We start from the raw sequence: 13,108 nt of genomic DNA on the forward strand, positions 1-13,108 counted from the left end.
ACTCAAGAAACTGTACACCAAGAATGCAAATAATCCAATCGACAAACGGGCTAAGGAAATGAATAGACACTGGACCCTATTTTTATATTAAAAAAAAAGCTGTTTGAGAACCCCTAGGATTGATACACAGTACCTAAAATCAACAAATTCGTTTATGTTCTTAAACATCAGTACATCAATATGCCAAAAGCCAGCATCAGGGTTGAGGATAATGCCAGGCTTTCTGTTGGGGAGGTGAGTCCCCAGAAGCACCAGCCTCACTCTGCCTTACAACCTGGCCTGCCCTGTCCCTGACACAGCTTTCACTTGAGCTCTGCTGGTTGGTTCTAGTTGGGGTTGCTCTGGTCCTTATCATGATGTTCACCTCAATTGTCAAGGATGGGCTCAGCCCTAGATGAGGTCTGCAACTGACCTCTGGTATTTTGCCCCCTCTTCTCTGTATATACAGACTTATCTGTGCTCCTAGAGTTAAAACTAGGAACGTCCATGTCTCTGAATTAGCCCATCACCCCATGGGGCTTCCTCTGGGACAATAATTTGGCAGACCATGCCTGTCACCTCACTGGAATACCCAGGCAGAATAACCTTGCAAGTCATAGGATAGGCCATGGCCCCTCATTGATTGACTCCTGTCTGCATCCTTCCCTAGATGGTGCTGGCTATACCAGGCAGATTGTGACCCCCTGAGAGACTCACCTGGGTTCTGGTACCTGGTCTTCATCTTGTTGCTTGGGTACCACTGACCAAGGGATATCAACACCCTGAGCTTCCTCTGCCAATTGGAAACTGAGATGATCAATGTTCCCTTACAGACTTGAGGCAAATGTTACATGACCCCAGGCATGTGGAGCATCATGAACTATTCAGTGCAGAACAAGTGCTCTCAGCAATTAAAACTGCCCTTCTGGCTCCCCAGCAGGATGGATATGGGAGCCCCTCTTTCCCGCACACCCTCAGGTGGGAGCTCACATGGATGCCCCATCCTTGCACAATTCTCTTCCTGTCCCACACCTCCATCTGCTGTTTATCCACCTTATCTTCCTCTCCACCCAACTTCCAGAGCTTGGCTCCCCCTGGAGAATCCAGAACACCCAAAAGGAGACTGAGTCTCACTGCTAGGGTTTGTCTTAGGGAAGAGTCCAGACCAGCAGCTCAGAGAAAGTCCAACCTGGCCAGAAGGGTAAAGGTGCCATTTCTGTGGCTGTGCCCCTTTGGAGTTCACACACAGGCCTGGACTGGGCAGGAATGAGGGATTGGACCTATCAGAGGAAACTCCAGGACTGCTGAGAGAGTGCTACAGAGACTGGAAGAAAGTAATGAAGAGCTCTCCAGGAAGAGGCAAGCAGGCAGAGCAAAACCCCTTTGTGGATGACTATTGTCTATCATGCAGCATACAAACAAATGTTCCCAAGAGACGTAGCTTAGGAATGCCAAAGTCTTTCACTATCATATACCTGTGCACCAATGCACACAGATTCATGGTCAGACTGCAGAAACACACATATGCAGAGCCATGGATGCCTTGGCAAGGTCCATCCCACAGCAACTGCTCCAGCTCCCAAGTTATTCTCTGCATAGTTATTGAACTGTGACCCTGCACTGTAACTAGTTTCTCTGCTGCTTCATCTTCACTCTTCACCAATGAAGCACTTCCTCACTGGTCTGAAAACAATTTCCACATCATGTTGTACTGCACTGTCCATGGACCACTCTTGCCTTATGCATGAACACCACTTCCTCCCCTTTAAAGTTCTTCCCAATTTCTAGACGTTGTGCAGTGGCAGAGCTTCATCTGATTGCTCTGTCAGGATGGTGAACATGGAGCTGGGGCATGTGCTTCTTCAATTTCCAATAAGCTTTCCAAGTTCTTTGCACTGGCTCCTAGGACTTGTTGTATGTTTGGAAATATCACTTTCAACTACTCTTCACTGGCACTTGGTATTTTAATTTTAACAAAGGTCTTTGCCCACCAGGAGGATGCCATCTGACCTTCTGTCCCTGCTTGTATTTGTGTTGCCAAGGGTTGGTTCTCAGGCCTCACAAGGGTGGATACACGTGCCTTCCCTCTCTGTATTTAGTGAATTCTCTTTATCCTGAGGTCCCTGTGGATTGCTCTACATGGAAAAAAGTGTAATATTCTAAAGCTCTGACTTCAGGTCCAGAGGAGGCAATCAGAACCAAAGCCTAACTCTGGCCAGAATTCGTGTTTCTCAAGAAGGAAGCACCAGGGATACCACAGGAGAAGAGCAATGGGAGGGGAAAGAGGGTAGGAGGAGCCTGGTGAGGACAGAAGCTGTGGACCCTGGAGGGGATCAGGAAATGCAGTGACTGGATGAGGTTCCACAGCTTGACAGAGCAAGTCTTAAGCCAAAACAACCCACTTCTGCTTCACATCACTAGGTGCCATGTGTGCCTGAAAACCTGTGCACAGAAACCAGAGCTGGCCATGAGTAGGGATGAGTTCTTGGATCTGTGAGCCAACTGAGTTTCAGAAGGAGGAAGTGAGTGAAGTTTCTCTGGGCTTCTGTTCTCAAACCTACAACCTGAGGATCACTGCACACAGTCTTTCCATCACCCCTGCTCAGGACTCATCTGAGTCACATGCACAGTCACCTAGTTTCTCTGTCATCCATAATCAGGACTCACGTGACTCACATTCTCCGAACAGCAGGACACTGTTGTATTCAGTTCTCTTCCTGGCCATGTCCAAACCAGGTCACATGAGGAATTTACAACACAGAAATTGGCAGCCACTGCCTGCTGTGGACTGGTGTATTCATTACATTAACTCCATTTAATGTGGTGATTGCACATAGGCTACTAGTACAGCAATGTGTATCCAGAATTCGCTTCCTGCACCCCAATCTAGCATCCATTCTACTAGGAAGAGACAATTTTACTTCAAAAGAAGCCGAATGCAACAAATGTTTCTTTGACTTGTTGAATGTTATTTATAAATGACAATATCCACCACCATTCTTGGCAGAATTGTACTGATCTATCAGTCAGTGATGGTTCAGGGGAAGTCTCTGTGAATAGAGAAAAGTGAACACTTCCTATGAACCTGACCTTGTCCTGGTGTGCCATGGCCACCGTCAGATAAATAAAGACTCAGAAGTGCAGCCAACCAAAAACAGGTGGTGGTGATCAGCACTTGATCTTTGGAATTCACCATGGAGAGATGGTGTTTTAAGATTATTAGTGAAGCCCAGGTCACACATCCTCTGCACCAGGAAAGTTAATAATGAGCTCATGATGCTCTCAGAGAGCCTGTTGATTGAAATCCACTCAAACCCAGGTAGGTGAAGGTGAGGGAACCTGGGGGCCTCTGAAGTTCCATTAGGGCTACGGGGCATGGAGCAGCACAGGGAGAGGCTCAGAACCTAAGAAAGGCCTCCATCCAGTCAAATCACAACTTTATCCAACACACGTGCTTAGCCTGGGCTTCTGTAGCTCTCCTCATTGCTTCTTTTCCCACTGGATAGAGAGCACAACATGGGAATGACCCCAAAACACTGGAACTAAACATGGGAAAGGAGAACACACACTCAATGTCCAGCACTTTCTGCTGGGAGCAGCTGATGACTCTGGGAAAGAGTCCAGGAAATTGAGGGGGCAGGTCATAAAGAGGACACTGGCTCTCATCAGCTTGAAACAGAACCCTTGAAGGACTACAAGAGGGCCTGAGAGGAGATCAGAGATCCTTCTTCAAGCCTTTTCCAGGGAGGGTTCTAGGAATAAGGCAGTCTGTGCAGAGGGAGGCTCAGGTGTGGGTGTAGGAAATCTCTACTTCAGGCCTTCTGAACCTCAGCACAGCCAGATCTGGCAGAGCTAGAAAGAACACCCTGCAGAAAGCCTGTCAGCAGACTCAGATATATTCACTAAGTGACAGGACAGCCTGAGGATCCATTGTGTCCATGAACCACCACAAGATGGGCCATGAAGTGCACCACGGGTTCAGAAGCACTCCTGTCCCACACGTGAAGAAAGCACCACAGAATTTCAAACAGGAGCCCAGAATCAATCCCCCAACCAGCTCCACCAGGTACAGGCAAGACAGGAAAGACTCACTAAACCACAAAGATCAAAGGTGCCCAGGGAGCAAGAAGAAGTTCCTAACAATATTTTCATAAAGAAGTAACACTAGAGAGAGTGTGGTACACACCAGAAGGTGACTGATGAAAAACTGTAATGAAGAACAACTAGGTTGTGCATACAACAGGGAGGGTCCTGGGCTCTGCTAGGTGAGGGCACTCACTCACAGACCCAGAGGAAACTGAGTACTGGTGGGTGAGTGGCACAAATGAAGAGGAACCAGAGGATCCTGAGTACAGGTGGTCAAGGGAGTACTAACGAGATGATGAAGAGAAGACTGAAAACAGAAGTAGGAGGTACTGGGTAATGGCATTCAGGGAAATGAGCAACTGTGTTCAAGGGGTGCTCACCACAGGACTCAGAAGACCCTGCACAATGTTTGGGGAATGTGAGTTTAAGTGAGAAACCAGAGAAGGCTGAGCATTGTTAGGCTATTTATTCTCACACACAGGAGCCAGATGAGGCTGAGAAAAGACCATTAGGGAAACTTAACACGTCGTCCAGAGGAGAATGAAAAGTGCTGGGTGAGGGTGCTAACCCAGAGGTTCAGGAGAATACTGAGCACTAGTGAATGAGGTGCAATCACTGAGATGACATAGAGGGGACAGGGTACTGGAGGGTAAGGATCACTCCATAACAATATTCAGTGAAAAAGTGTGCACCTGTGTGCAGGGGTACTCACCACAGGACTCAGATGACACTCAGCAATGTTGTGTAAAGGGAGATTAAGCACAGACCCTGAGAACATTAAGCACTCTCAGGTGAAAGTTGCTCACCCACAGGACCCAGAGAAGTCTGAGCAAGAATTGCCTTGGGGAAGATAGAACAAGATGATAAAAGACTGAGTAGTATTAAGTTAGGGCACTCACACAACTCACCCAGAGAAGTAAAATCAAGGAAAGTTTAGGCGACTCAGAAAAAATAACAGAAAAGACTGAGCACTCAGTGTGAGGGACACTCACTCAGGACCAAAATGAGACTGAGAAAGAACAGGTCAGATGAACTTAGCAGCTTAAACAAAGAAAATTTAGCCACATTAGGACAAGGGCAATCAACTAGAGGACCCAGTGGAATTGAAGCACTGTGGATGAGGGACACTCTCACAGAACCCAGAGCACCCTCAGCAATGAAGGGTAAGGGGTGCCTTAGGGCAGGACACAGAGAATCAAGAACAACGTTAAATGTTTGTTTGTTTGTTTGTTTTTTAACATAGGAGTCAGAGGAGATAGCCTTCTTTTGGAAGAGAGGTGCTCCTCAAGATGATTCACAGTTTTGGACCCTTATCAAGAGAGTCCCTCAGGCCGTGGTCTCAGGTAGTTTAGAGGTGATGTGACACTGCTGCATTTTCAAGCATCTGGAGAAGTCTTCCATTATGACAGGAAATTGTCCTTGGAAACATTTCACACTGTCCATTGACAGGGTGCATTTTGTCTGAATCAGGTGTCCTAGGAGGTTTACTCTCTTGTCAAAAGGGAGCAACTAGTGGCATATCAGAGAAGATTCTAAAAATTATTAAATATATCCTTTTCTACTCTTCAGAAAGATGTCAGAAATCCTGTCTGAACTACATCACCCATAAGACCTCAGTTTATAAAAGGTGTGGAAATTGTCAATGATGATTGGCAGAATGAGATCCAGGGCCTTGTACATGCAAGGCAAGCACTCTACTAACTGAGCCATCTCCCCAGCCCTCATTATTTGTATTTTTTAGTAGGCATTCTAATTGGAATAAGATAAAATTGTAGACTTGTTTTACTTTTCATTTACTTTAATTTTTATCAGCACAATAAATATCATAAAAAATGGTTATTTAGTCTTGTTTAGTAAATTCATAACTTTCACATTCTCATTGTCTTTTCCTCATTGTTTTAGATTGTTGCTTTGATTGATCCAAGTTTCCCTTTTTTCTTTGTGTGCTACTGTTTCCACTAAGATTTTTCTACTTAAAACCAAGCTTGCAGTACATGATTATAGTTCTTTTGAAAATGTTTGGAAATTAATAAAGAAATAAACAATAGATCAGATAAAAAGACACATGCCTATAATTCCAGATAAGTGGGAGTCTGAGGCAGAATGACTGCAAGTTTCTTGGTGAAATCCTGTCGCTAAAGTAAACAATCTAGAAAAGGCCTTGGGGGACTGTGGTTGAAGCTCAGTGCTAGAGCAGTTTCCTACCATGTGTGATCTTGTGGTTTTATCCTCAGAACCCCATAATATTTAAGAAGAAAAATTTTCAAAAAGGTAAGTTGGACTGGTGAAGTAATTCAGTGGAAAACTGTGTATTCAATCCCCATAAAAGAAAAGAAGAGGGAAAAAAATAAGGTAAAAAGGCAATTGTTACATCACTTGACTCATGTGAAATCTGAACAAGTTGAATTTAGGAGCTATGATTTGGGAGATATTAGAGGTAACATCAGTCAAAGTTTTTATTTTATTTAATAGCACTACAGAATTCTAGTGACATTAAATATTAGAATTATTTCTCCCTGCTAAGTATTCAGCAGAAAAAGAAATTTCTGGCTGCATTTCTGATGAAGAGGACACCACTAAAATACACACAAGGGGAAAGTAGAAAGTGAGCAAAGTGAACTCCTGAAGCTGATTTTTCACAGACACTAATAAGCAAAGCAGTTTGCAATAAATCAAAATCACCCTGAAGCAAATATCAAATTAATTAGTTCTGAAGAAAATACAGCTCATTTTGAAAGTTTTGTTTCATTTGTGATTAGACTTCAAAATGTTAAAATAAACCAAACAGATTCTAACAATACTAATGTGTCATACAGGATTTTAAAAATGTACACTGAGTTCAAAGGTTTTGTCTCCTCTCCAGAGAAAGTAAATAAAAAGAAAAAAGGAGCTCTTACAAAAAGAAACAAAACTAAACCCCCCTCCCAAAATATTCATAAGGGGAAGTATCTTTCTGTATACTTCAATTGGTCCAAGATCAGTGTAAGGTTTCCATCCTAAGAACTTGTACTCTCTTCATTTAGCTTCTATCCTCTAGTCATTTCCATGATTTTATTAAACAAGGCTATGGGTAGATTTTCTTAAGAAGTCAGGTTGAGTCAGAAGTAGCATTAGGATGCACTGTAGTTGACTACAGTATGAAGTTCAAATGAACACATTATTCTTCTAAAAGGATTACATTAAATAAAAGTGCCTAAAGAAAAATGTTCAGCCCTCAGTACCTTGCACTAAGAAAAATTTTGAGAAAGTGGGAATCAATGTTGGGAGCCAAGAAATAGGCATTGGACTCACCTCTTTGAGCTCCTTTGATGTAGCAGTTCAGGCTGGTTTTCGATGAAGGACAGCACTCCACTCATGTAGTAGGCAATGCAAAGCAATGGCAAAGATAAGGAGCACGACTCTCCAGAAGCCCAGATCCTCTACAAATTCCTGCCAAGTGGTTCAAAAGCTGGACAAGACCCCTTCACCTTGCTGTAGGGTGGGACTGATGACAGGATGGCTTTCTGTGGTACTTTCACTCTCAGCCATCTGCATGGTCTCCAGTTACGAGTGGGTTCCTCCATGAAAACCTTTGACTTCCTGTCTTCCAAAGATTCCAGCAATCGGATGACTGCTTTTTTCACTCCCCTACACTTTGCCAGAACTAAAGGAGTTGCACCTTGATGATAGCATATATCAATTTTGAGTCCATTGGAAACTAAGAATTGAATGGAATCCACATGGCCACAAAGGTGAAGAGCTGTGTTTCCTTGATAATCTGTGACCAGCAGATCAGCAGCAAATTTAGGCGACAGCTGGGAGATGGCTACATTCCCTCGGGCTGCTGCAAGGTGAAGGCCTTTCCTGCCTATGCTGTCATCGATATTTGGGTCAAAGCCACTTTCCTGAAGACTCTTAGGGTAGTTAAACTCTCCATCAATACAACCTTGTAACAATGACACATTAGTTTGAGAAGAATCATTTACAAAAACCTAGGATCTTGTCCTAATGTTGATAGTATATGGGTCAGATGTAAGAGCAGACCTTTCCTACAGTGATCATTCAGCAGTTTCTCTGAATTCTTAAGCAGGTTCAACAAAAGTATTCAGTAAATGCCGGCAAGAATTTGCGAGACAAGCAACAGTGATAGCAGCAGCACCTCTCTACAAGTTGCAGATGGAATATGTATCAGCCACTTGTATATGTGTTTTTAATGAGTTCTACTAGAATGTATGCAAAGTTTACTAAAAATAAATCTAATTATGTAAACTAATGCATGTATTAATTATATTTTGTCATTTATATGCCATAGAACATGAAGTGCATAAAAAGTTATTAGTATAATCAGGTAATGAATAACAAAAAGTATGAATATTAAAGAACCAGACCTTTTTGTTGACTTCATTCCAGTCATACTAAAATCAACTGTAATAGGCTTTTTTTGCCCCTCAAACCAGATTTTTGCTGTATCTTCTCTAGATGTGTGTGTACATTTCTCCCAATGTAAATGCCCATATTTCTCCTTAAGCAATAATTGTTTAAACCCATGATGAATCATCTTTGCCACTGTCATCCAAAATGTACCTGTTATCTCCAGTTCTCTGTGGAGACAAAAACTAGTTTGCATAAAGTTGTCAAGAAAGTCATGACTGTTTGTTCATTTCACACTTCCATTTTGCTCATCAGAGAATAAAGGGGTTGATAGTTTTTTCTTATTACAAGATGTCCTACTGTGGTTTGGGAATGACTGTGCTGATCAAAGTAACACATTTTCCTTTTCTCTACTACATGACTCTCCCTATTGTGCTCATCTGTGGTTCTGTAAAATCAAAGATAGTTTTGGAATTTCACACCAGTCAATTTTTTCAGTGCATTTTTATGAAGTTTCTTTTTTCTTTTATTTTTTTCTTTTATTTATTTTTATTTTCTTTTTTCTTTTTTATTTGTTCTTAGTAATATATGCCATTCAAATCCATTTTGATAAAATTTTACAACATGGTATATATCATTCTAATTAGGACCAACTCTTGTGGGTGGTCATGCTGGTGAAATTCACTTATGGATTGTCATATGTGTACATAGAAAAATTATGTTAGATTTATTCTACTGTCTTTTCCATTCCTACCTTCCCTGTGCCATGATTTCCTTATTCATTCATTTGTTGATGTGCTTCTAGTTTTGTTCCATACCTTAGCTACTGTGAATTGTGCTGTGGTAAACATTAATGTGGCTGTGTCATTGCACCATGCTCATTTTAAATACATTGGCTATGTTGAAGTGGCATAACTGGGTGAAACAGTGGATCTACTCCTTGTTTGTTTTTACCAGGAATTGAACCCAGAGGTACTTAACTACTGAATTGCATCTCCAGCCCTTTTAATGTTTTATTTAGGGACAGGATCTCACTGAGTTGCTAAGGGCCTCACTATGTTCCTCAGACTGGTTTTGAACTCATGAACTTCCTGCCTCAACCTTCCATACTCATCCCTCATTTTTGAGGAATCTCCATTCCACTTGCTCCAATTTTCCATCATACTTTTCCCCTCATCTGTGCCAACATTTATTGTTACATGTATTCTTGGTAATTCCCATTCTGAGTGGAGTATGGGGGAATCTCAGTATAGTTTTATTTTGCATTTCTCTAATTACTAGACATATTGGCCTTTTTTTTTATATATTTGATGGTCCTTACTATTTCTTCTTTTGAGAAGGACATGTTAAAATTTTTTACCCATTTATTTATTAGGTTTTATGGGTTTTTTAATCTATCGATTCATTACAATCTTGGATTTGCTTTACTGTTCCCTTTCTGATGTTCTCACATTGATAATTTCTCTTTTTTTGCAAGGTATATTCACAAGAGTGTAGCAAGTAAAAAAATTTATTCCCTTGATTTATTTCACTGATGTGTACTCACCAAACCCAAGAATTTTCAACAGAGCTGGGAATAAAATGTTCATTCCATCAGGTGATAAAGGGAAGGTATGGAAACTGTGGCATTGAAAATGTATTCTTAAAGAAAGGATGGAAATGTGTGGAGGAGAGTAATGTTAAGCACAATTGTCATGGTGAATATAATAGTTGTGAGACAGCTACAAAATAAAAAATTTTATCACAAATCGATATCAAGAATATATGAAGTCTCAGAAAACACCTCAATTTTGCTAGTCAGTTTTGAGGAAGGATTTGAGTGTCTTGAAAATTTATCTCCATTGAATTTTTGATAACATAACCTTGTGAAATGACAAGGATGTGGGGAAAAATGTACATGCATACATTGCCAGTGGGGCTGCAAATTAGTGCAGCCACTCTGGAAAGCAGTGTGGAGATTCCCTAGAAAACTCGGAATGGACCCACCATTTGACTCAGCTATCCAACTCCTTGGCCTATACCCAAAGGACTTAAAATCAGCATATTATAGAGATTCAGCCACATCAATGTTCATAGCTGCTCAATTCACAATAGCTAGATTGTGGAACCAACCTAGATGTCCTTCAGTTGATGAAGGAATAAAGAAATTGTGGTGTATATATACAATGGAATATTACTCAGCCATAAAGAATTATAAAATTATGGAATTTGCAGGCAAATGGATAAAATTGGAGAATACCATGCTAAGTGAGATAATCCAATCTTAAAAATCTAAAGGACAAATGATCTCCCTGAACAGTAAATGATGACAAACAGTGGGGGGTGGGAAGGAGGTAAGAATGGAGGAAAGAGGAACTTTATACAGGGAAAAGAGTGGTGGGAGGGGTGCGGGGAAGGGAAAAAATTATGGAATGAGTCAAACACTATTATCCTGTGTAAAAGTATGACTACACAAATGTTATGCTTTTACTTCATGTACAAACAGAGAAACAGTATGTATCCCATTTGTGTACAATAAAAATAAATTTAAAAAATTAAATAAATAAAAATAAAAAATAAAAAGTGAAATAAAATTTGGAAAATATGAAATAAAATCTATCACATGCTTCAAGTCATAACAATGAACATTTGAAATGTAGAATTTGTTTAAAATTTTACTCAAATATTTTGTAGACAATAGATTTGGTAATATAAATCTACATTACTAAATATTAAAAAAATTACTAAGTTTGATCAGTTTTTTTAACAATGAAGCATTAGTTCATCTACATTCAACAAACAGTCCTACCTTGTATCCAAATGTAACATTTTAATGAATGTAGGAAGATCTGTAGTTATACTGTATTACTTGGGAAACAATTAGGTATAGCTATTTGGTGAGAATTCTACATTTATCATAAAACTTTCAAGACCTTTATCCAGTTCAGTACCCTAAATAAATATGAGTGCATTTTTATTGGTGAAAAATATAAGAATTGCAGTGAAATTCACAAATATTTAATATTTTTTAAATTCTAGAAAATATCATTGTGATCATTTTACAAAGAAGCTTTACAAAGGCAACAAATGCAAACAAGTATTTCATCAGTGCTCAAAATCTATCATTCCAAGCATCCATATTCAAGGAAAAGTTTGCAAATATCAACAATGTGAAGGAACTTTAAATAAAATCACAAGAATTAATCAGTGCAGGAAAATTCATGTGGAAAAAATGCCATACAGATTTAAGAAATGTGTTAAAGCATTTAAGGAATTCTCAACCCTTTATCACAGTAGTTATAAACCCTACAGATGTGAAGATTGTGGTAAAGCTTTTAATCAAAGGTCATGCCTTACTGAACACAAGAAGAATCATGCTGGAGAGAAGCCCTATAATTGTAAAGAATGTGGAAAAGCATTTATTTCCACCTCAAAACTTACTAGGCATCAGAAGATTCATGGTGATGAAAGACCATACAAATGTATAGATTGTGGAAAACATTTTAAATACATCTCAGGCCTTACTCAACACCAGATGATTCATATTGGAGAGAATCCCTACAAATGTACAGATTGTGGGAAAGCATTTACACGAATTTCAAACTTCACTGAACTCCAGATTGTTCATAGTGATGAGAAACCAAATGAATATAAGGAATGTGGCAAAGACTTTAAGTGTAGTAGAATTCTTTTGAACACCAGAAGATTCATAGGGATGAAAGACCTTATGAATATAAGGAATGTGGCAAAGACTTTAAGTATAATAGAGCCCTTATTCAACACCAGAATATTCATTCTGGAGAGAAACTGTACACATGTACAGAATGTGGGAAAGCATTTATTCAATTTTCACACTTGACACCACAGGATTCATATAGATTAGAGACCATATGAATGTAAGGAATGTGGCAAAAGCTTTAAGTGTAGTAGAGCCCTTATTCAACACCAGAGGATTCATAGGAATGAGAGACCATGTGAATGTAAGGAATGTGGCAAAGGCTTTAAGTGTAGTACAGCCCTTATTCAACACCAGAAGATTCATAGGGATGAGAGTCCATATGAATGTAAGAAGTTTGGTAAAGACCTTAAGTGTAGTACAGACCTTAGTCTACACTGGAGGGTTCACAGGGATGAGAGGGCATATGAATGTAAGAAATGTGGCAAAGGTTTTAAGTACAGTGCAGTCCTTATTAAACATCAGCAGATTCATAGGGATGAGTGACCATACAAATGTAATGAATGAGGCAAACATTTTAAATTCATCTCATTTGTTACTCAACAGCAGACTATTTATACTGAAGAGAAGCCATAAAAATGCAAATAATGTGGAAAAAGCATTTATTCAGAGCTCACATCTTATTCAACACCACAGGATTCTTAATGATGAATGTAAAGAGTGTTGCAAAGGCTTTAAGGATTGTCCAACCCTTATTAAACATGACAAGGTTTATAGTGATGAGAGATCATAGAAATGTTTGGACTTTGGCAAAGATTTTCAACGCAACCCTTTCTCACTGCCAGAGAATTCATATTGGAGAAAGTTTATATGAATGTAAAGAATGAGGCAAAGCTCTTAATCGGAGCTCATTTTTGGTTTTTAACTTGACTTGGTTTCCCTTCATTGACTTTTTCTGTAGTGTAGCTTCTCCCTCTGCTAACTTTCATTGTTTTTCATTTTCTCCTTGTGGAATATTTTTCTTAGAATGTTCAGTAG

The 13,108-nt window shown here is 40.0% G+C and overlaps 1 pseudogene; it reads right to left on the minus strand.

The window, feature by feature from the left end:
- Positions 1-7,352: 7,352 nt before the first annotated feature.
- Positions 7,353-13,108, minus strand: part of LOC124974811 (ankyrin repeat domain-containing protein 46-like) — a 99,518-nt pseudogene continuing 93,762 nt past the window's right edge.

Source organism: Sciurus carolinensis, unplaced genomic scaffold, assembly GCF_902686445.1.
Source record: "Sciurus carolinensis unplaced genomic scaffold, mSciCar1.2, whole genome shotgun sequence".
NCBI classification, from domain to species: Eukaryota; Metazoa; Chordata; class Mammalia; order Rodentia; family Sciuridae; genus Sciurus; species Sciurus carolinensis.